General features: G+C 37.0%; 1 protein-coding gene and 1 pseudogene across 1 annotated transcript in view; both read left to right on the top strand.

Moving 5' to 3' along the window:
• Positions 1-8,313, top strand: part of BRWD3 (bromodomain and WD repeat domain containing 3) — a 126,907-nt gene that overhangs the window by 22,099 nt on the left and 96,495 nt on the right. The window lies entirely within an intron of this gene.
• On the top strand, positions 1,281-1,399 carry LOC112479010 (annotated as a pseudogene).

Below are 8,313 nucleotides of genomic sequence, written 5' to 3'. Positions count from 1 at the left end.
ACTTCTTCGTTTTCTATTTGGATGCCTTTTATATCTTTCTCTTGCCTGATTGCACTCACTAGGACCTCCAATGTTATAATGAATAAAGGTGGCAATAGTGGACAGCTTTGCTTGTTCCTGATCTTAGAGAGAAGGTTTTTAGTTTTTCACCATTAAGTGCATTGTTGGCTGAGGGTTTGTCATATATGGCCTTTATTATGTGTCCTTCTATACCAATTTTGTTAAGTCTTTTGTTCATAAATGTGTGCCATATCTTGCTGAAGACTTTTTCTGCATCTATTAATATGATCATATGATTCTTATTTTTTACTTTGTTTATATGGTGTATCACATTAGCCGATTTGTGTATGTTGAACCATCCCTGTGCCCCTGGGATGAAGCCCACTTGATCATGGTGTATAATCTTTTTAATATATTGCTGTATTTGGTTGGCTAGTATCTTATTTAGGATTTTTGCATCTGTGTTCATGAGAGATATTGGTCTGTAGTTTTCATTTTTTGCATTATCTTTACCAGGTTTCGGTATCAGGGTAATATTGGCCTCGTAAAATGAGTTGGAAAGTATTGCCTCCTTTTTGATTTTTTGGAAGAGTTTGAGGAGAATAGGTATTAAATCTTATGTGACTTTTTGGTAGAATTCACTGGTGAAGCCTCTGGTCCTGGACTTTTACTTTTTGGTAGGTTTTTGCCTGTAGGACTTAATAATGTTATTTAAATAGGACTGTGTGTGGATGGGTGTTATGGGGTGGAAATGGCATCAACCTTATATACTATAAAAATGTTGCTCTGTGTGGTTAAGATTTCAGAGATATAATTTGATCCATAGTACCATCAAATCTATAAAAGAGATACTTCTGTTGTCTTGTGCTTTTACTATAGATTTCAAGTTTTATTAGAATTTGTTTTTTTTCTTCTTGGCTTCTTTCAAGACTTTATATTAATTTGTTTAATTGTTACAGCTTTGTTGGGAAACCCTAAATCAAGCTTCACACAGAAAGCACTACTAATCATTGTATATCTAGAATTGACACTGAATTTCATGAGTCACTTTCACTACTGTTCTTGACAGAGTATTTTTTAGTCTGTTATTGTCCTCTCTACTTATAGAAGCTGATAATGTTTAACTATATTTTAAACAATCAGAAGGTTGCATATATGCTATTATTGTATTTTCCAATTAAAAGAAACACAAACTATAAATATTGACCAAGTGACATTTTTATAAACGTGTAAAGAATAATTCAAGATTATTTTAGCCCTCTTTAAATACAGCTTGTTTTGTCTAGGGCCATGCCACCCTGAACAAGTCCAATCCCACCTGATCTCGGAAGCTAAGCAGGATTGGGCCTGTTTAGTACTTGGATGAGAGACCACCTTGGAAGACCAGGTGCTGTAAGCGTAAAAAATAAAAAATAAGGGATTGTAAGCTGACAAGGTCCTTGCAGTCTTTGAAGTCAACCAAGGGTTGCCTCGCCTAAAAAAAATAAATTAAAAAAAAAATTTTAAAAACGAGAATAAAAATAAATATAGCTTGTTTTCTTGAAAAACTTTGTACTTGAAGATGATATTGATGGTGATGGGTGTGGTGTAAGAAGCCTGATCTATGAATAATATCCTTTCTCCCTTGTGTATATAAAGCCTTGAAACTTATTTGGTTAGCAGTTATTGGCTAAGTCTGGTACTGATTTTGATTCAATCTTAAGCTCCTGCTAAAAACACCCCTCTCCCTGCTTCATCTTCCACCTCACCCCCACATTTCTTAGGTCTATCTTTGAGGTAGGTATGCAGCTACTCTTTCTTAGTTGAAAGAGTTGAAAACTTTGCTTTATTATTTTGAAGTTATTTTAATGGATTTTAAAATATTCTTGATCCTGTAGGTATCTTGTTAGAACATAATTTTAGTAATAATGTCCTTTGTACTTTATTCCTTTCATAAGTCTGGCCTAGCAAAGTTGAGTCAAGATTATTCTTTAAAATAGCTAGACCTGATATTTTCTAAAGCATTTTATTGCTAATGAGGCACATTTAAACTCTGGGTTGTTTATAGTGTCTATGGCTATGAAATTAGCTTGACCAATGGTTAAAACAATTCATTTTATCTTTCAATGCCATTTACAAAAGAATTGGAAATTCTACTTTTTATATAATCTTTAAACTTAAAGGTTAGAAAATTACAAAAGAATTTCATGAACACTATATATAGCATATTAGATTTTCAGTGACAGATAAAATTGCTCAAGAGCTATGTGACTCATTTGTATTAAAAATCATATAATATCACCAATTTGTGCACTTCTTTATTTTATTTTATTTTTTTAATTTTTTAACTGCAGTTGACATTTAATTTTATATTAGTTTCAGGTATACAGCTTAGTGGTTAGGCATTTATATAACCTATGAAGTGATCCCCCTAATAAGTCTATTACCCCCTAGACACCATACATAGTTATTATAATATTATTGACTATATTCCTTATGCTATACTTTATATCCCTGTGACTATATTTTAATAATTTTTTTATTTCATTTACAATTGGCATACAAAATTATATTAGTTTTAGGTATACAGTATTTATATAATTTATGAAGTTATCAATCTGATTAATCTAGTACCCATCTGACACTATGCATAGTTATTATAGTATTATTGACTATATCCCTTATGCTGTACATCCCCATGACTATTTTGTAACTACCAATTTGTACTTAATCCCTTCCCCTTATTCACCTACCCTCCAAACTCCCCCTATCTGGCAATCATCAGCATGTTCTTTGTATCTGAGATTGTCTCTGTTTGTTTATTTTGTTCTTGAGATTACACATGTAGGTAAAATCATAAGGCATTTGTCCTTTCAAAGTAGTGTTTTGGGTTTGTTTGGATAAATACACAGATGTGGGATCATTGGGTACTTCTTTCTTCTTTTATAGCCTTTGTTTTAAAGTCTCTTTTGTCTGATGTAAGTATTGCTACCCTAGCTTTTTTTTTTTTCATTTCCATTATCATGAAATATCTTTTTCCATCTGTTTACTTTCAGTGTGTGTGTGTCTTTTGTGGTGAAGTGTCTCTTGTAGGCAGCATATATAAGGGTCTTGTTTTCTTACCTATTCAGCCACTCTGTCTTTTGATTGGAGCATTTAATCAACTTAAAGTTATTGTTGATGGATATATAATTATTGCCATTTTTTTATTCATATTTTTAACCTTTTTCTTTTTCTTTTTCTTCTTAAAGCACTCCTTCTAACATTTTTTATAATACTAGTTTGGTGGTGATGAACTCCTTTAGCTTTTTCTTATCTGGGAAGCTCTTTTTATCTGTCCTTCAATTCTAAATGATAGTTTTGCTGGGTAGTCTTGGTTGTTGGTCCTTTCCCCCCACCCCCATCACTTTGAATATTTCCTGCCAATTCTGGTCTGCAGAATTTCTGTTGAGAAATCAGTGTACAATCTTATGAGAGCTCCCATGTAAAGAACTAACTGCTTTTCTCTTGCAGCTTTTAAGATTCTGTTTGTCTTTAATCTTTGTCATTTTATTAGGCTGTGTTTTGGTGTGGGCCTTTTTCTGTTCATCTTGTTGGAGACTCTCTACTTGCTGAGCTTATATGTCTATTTCCTTCATCAGGTTAGGGAAGTTCTCATCATTATTTCTTTAAATAGGTTTTAAATCCCTTGTTCTCTCTCTCTACTCCTTCTGGTATCCTTATGATGCAAATGTTGGTACGCTTGATGTCCCAGAAGCCCCTCGAACTATCCTCATTTTTTTTTATTCTTTTTTCTTATTGCTGTTCTGATTGAGTGTCCTCTACTACCCCATCCTCTATGTTTTTGATTCAGTCCTCCATTTCATGCACTCTGTTGATTCTCTCCAATGTACTCTTCATTTCTGACTGGTTCTTATGTATGTTTTCTATTGCTACTTTTTTTCTTTCACTTTGTTAATGTTCTTACCGAGTTCATCTACTTTTCCCCTAAGTTCACTGAGCATCCTTATAACCAGTATTTTGAACTCTGCTTGTCTAAATGTTGTTTATAGATAGATTTTTTTTTCTGGAGTTTCGTTCTATTCTTTCATTTGAGACATATTTCTTTGTCCACATTTTGGCCGCCTCCCTGTGTGTTTTCTATGTATTAAGTAGGGCTGCTATGTCTCCCAGTCTCCCTACTACATAAGTGGCCTTATGCAGTAGATGTCCCGTGGAGCCTAGTGGTGCAGTCTTCCCTGGTCACTTGAGCCGGGGGCTCCAAGTATGTCCCTTGTATAGGTCGTGTGTGCCCTCCTGTTGTGGCTGAGTCTTGGTTGCTGTTGGTACATCAGTGGGAGGGATTGACCTTTGGGCTGATTGGTTTTGAGGACTGGCCAGTGAGGAGCTGATCCTACAAAGCAGGATTTGCTTTAGCAGGGCTCTGGTGCCTGCCCAATATGTCCTTTGGGTATATTGCCCTCAGATGAAGCTTTGAGTGATGCTCTGGCTCCTGAAGTTGGCTACCGAGTGTTCTGGACCTTGGGGTTCCTGGGAGGAGCCCAGCTGCAGGCCTAGTTCAGCCACAGCCTGTGTCCTGCCCAGGGCCACCTAGGAAGAATCACTAAGAAATCTTAAGATGGCTACCACTGGCACTGGGCTTGGTGGTGCCATGAGAGGCCAAGCCAGGAATCGAGGCTGGCTGCCACTAGTGCCGAGCTTCAGGATGCTCAGCAAGTGGTACTGGGCATGCTGAGGCCAGATGCTGTTTGTTTGAGTTTTGCAAACCTTTGAGAGATATTAGGAAAAACTGCAGCATGAGCCAAGACAGATCTTTTGTATGGAAAATCTGCTGGAAGCGGCTTGAGTGGGCCCTCAAGTCGGATGGGGTGGTGTCTCAGGGGATCACCAGGTTGGGGTGAATGGTGTTATCCAGGTTGATGGAGACTCAGATATGGCAGCCACCTGCATCTGCACAGTGGGAGTAGGGAAGACTCATCAAAGAAACAGTGCACTCTACCTAGGACAAAGCCACCCAAACCACCCCTCCAGCCCTCACCCTGAAGCTAGAAAATTTATTTCCTCCTCAGAAAATTCATGTTACCTGCACCTTCCAAGCTGTTGCCCCAGTGCTGGAGCCCAGAGCAAGTGAATTGGTCAGTGAACAAAACTGCGGCATGGGCCCCACAAGAGGAATGTCTGCGACTCTCTCAGCCTTCCACCCCCACTTAGCCACAGTCTCTCTTAGTTTTCACAGCCAGAAGTTGTGATGACTTCTCTTCCTGGTCCTGGTCCCTGGACTGGGGAGCCTGGGTGGAGCCGGGAACTCTGCTTCTCTGGGGTGACCTTCAGAGTCAAGATACCTTTCCCGATTCTCAGTCACCATGTGTGGGTGTGAGACCAGCCTGTTCTACATCTCCGCCCCTCCTACCGGTCTCGAGGTGGCCTTTAATTATGTCCCAGTTGTAGGATTTCTGTTCAGCTAGACTTCAGGCGACTCCCAATTATGGCTGTTTTGTAGTTGTAATTTTGATATGGTTGTGAGAGGAGGCAAGCACAATGTATCTCCATTCCACCATCTTGACCAAAGCCCTGTACACTTTGGGTTTTATTTGGAGCTTGATGCCAAGTTGATATACTCGTTCTCTCAGCAAATGTGGTAGTCGCGTGGCTCTGGTTAAATTCTATATCTCTTAGCATCATTGATTAGGTATTTCCTGTGATATAATCAGGAGAATTTAGTGACTTATTCATCTTTCTTGGCAGTAAAAGTATTTTTTTTTAAATTTTTACTTTTTATTAAGTTTATTGGGGTAACATTGATTAATCCAATTATATAATTTTCATGTGTGCATTATAATTTAACATCTCTATATTCTATTGTGTGTTTACCACCCAAAGTCCACTTTCCTTCAGCAACCATATATTTGATCCCGTTTACCCACTTCACCCTCCCCCTAAACCCCTATATTTGACCTCCTTTATCCGGTGTACCTTCCCTCATCTACCCCACCCCACTAGTAACCACTAGACTATAGTCCTCTGGTAACCACTAGCCTATACTATAGTCCATGTCCATGAATCTCTGTTTGTCCTGCTCATTTGTTGCTAGATTTATATCCCACATATAAGTGATATCATGTGATTTTCAACCTTTTCTGTCTGGCTTATTTAGCTTAGTATGATTATTTCAAGATCCATCTATGTTGTTGCAAATGGCAGTATTTCATCTCTTCTTATGGCTGACTAATATTCCATTGTACCACAGCTTCTTTATCCAACCATCTATCATAAGACACTTCGGTTACTTCCATGTCCTGGCCACCGTGAATAATAACCGTTTATAACCGCTGTTATAAACATCGGTGTGCAAATGTCTTTACGGATATGAGTTTTCAAGTGTTTGGGGTAAAATACCCAGTAGAGGAGTTGCTGGATCGTATGGTAGATCAATTCTTAGGATTTTGAGGAACCTCCATATTGATTTCCATAGTGACTGTACCAATTTGCAGTCCCACCAGCATTGTATGAGGGTTCCTTTTTCTCCGCATCCTCTCCAGTATTTGTTATTACTTGTCCTGTTGATTATAGCTATTCTAACAGGTGTGAGATGGTATCTCATTGTGGTTTTGATTTTCATTTCTCTAATAGCTAGCATCTTTTCATATATTTGTTGGCCATTTGTATGACCTCTAGGGAGAAGTGTCTGTTCAGGTCCTCTGCCCATTTTTGGTTGGATCATTTACTTTTTTGATGTTATTAAGATGTATGAGTTCTTTGTATATTTTGGATAGTAGGCCTTTATTGGAGGTGTTGCGTGCAAATACATTTTCCCATGCAGTTGGTTGTCTCTTTACCTTGTTGACGGTTTCTTTTGATGAACTTTTGATGAGAAGCTTTTTAGTTTGATATAGTCCCATCAATTTATTTTTGTTTTTACTTCCTTTGCCTTTGAGGTCAAATTCATAAAATCCTTATTAAATCCAAGGTCTCTGAGTTTAGTTCCTTCGTTTTCTTCTATGCATTTTATTGTTTCAGGTCTTATATTCATGTCCTTAATTCATTTTGAGTTAATTTTGATGTGTGCTGAAAGACAAAAGTCTGCTTTCATTCTTTTGCAGGTGGCCTTCCAGTTTTCCCAGCACCATTTATTGAAGAGGCTTTCCTTTCTCCACTGTATGTTTTGGGCTTTTTTGTTGAAAATTATTTGCCCATATAAATATGGGTTTACTTCTGGACTCTTGATTCTGTTCCACTGGTCCGTGTGTCTGTTTTGCTGCCAATACTGTGCCGTTTTGATTACTGTCACTATGGAGTATAATTTAAAGTCGGGCAGAGTGATGCCTCCAGTCTCGTTTTTTTTCCTCAGGATGGCTTTGGCAATTCGAGATTTTTTCTTCTTCCATACAAATCTGATGATGTTTTTTTCTATTTCTTTAAAAAAAGGCGATGGGATTTTGATGGGGATTGCATTAAATCTGTCTAATGCTTTAGGTAATAAGGTCATTTTAACTACGATGATTCTTCCAATCCAAGAACATGGAATATCTTTCCATTTCTTTGTATCATCTTCGAGTTTTTTAAAAGGATCCTATAGTTTTCATTATATAAATCCTTCACATTTTTGTTAAATTTATTCCTAGGTGTTTTATTCTTTTTGTTACAATTGCAAAAGGAATTATTTTTCCACTTCTTTTTCTGATACTTCGTTATTAGAGTATAGGAAAGCTATGGATTTTTGAACTTTATTTTAAAACCAGAAACTTTTACTGAATTGCTTACTGTTACTGTATTTGCTTATTCTAGTAGTGTTCTTGTGGAGTCTTTAGGGTTTTCTATATAGAAAATCATGTCATCTGCGAATAGTGACAGTTTGGCTTCTTTGTTTCCTATTTGGCTGCCTTTTATATCTTTCTCCTGCCTGATTGCACTCACTAAGACCTCCAATGTTATACTGAATAACAGTGGTGATAGTGGACAGACTTGTCTTGTTCCTGATCTTAGAGGAAAGGTTTTTAGTTTTTCACCATTAAGTATAATGTTGGCTGAGGGTTTGTCATATATGGCCTTTAGTATGTTAAGGTGCTTTACTTCGATATGGATTTTATTAAGTATTTTGATCATAAATGGATGCTATATCTTGTCAAAGGCTTTTTCTGCACCTATTGATATGATCATATGATTCATATTCTTTAATTTGTTTATGTGGTGTATCACATTAATCGATTTGCATATGTTGAACCATCCCTGTGCCCCTGGGATAAAGCCCACTTGATCGTGGTGTATAATCTTTTTAATATGTTGCTGTATTCAGTTCACTAGTATCTTATTTAGGATTTTTGCATCTGTATTCAT

Source organism: Pteropus alecto, unplaced genomic scaffold, assembly GCF_000325575.1.
Source record: "Pteropus alecto unplaced genomic scaffold, ASM32557v1 scaffold1244, whole genome shotgun sequence".
NCBI lineage: Eukaryota > Metazoa > Chordata > Mammalia > Chiroptera > Pteropodidae > Pteropus > Pteropus alecto.
This window is presented reverse-complemented; position numbering and strand designations above follow the sequence as displayed.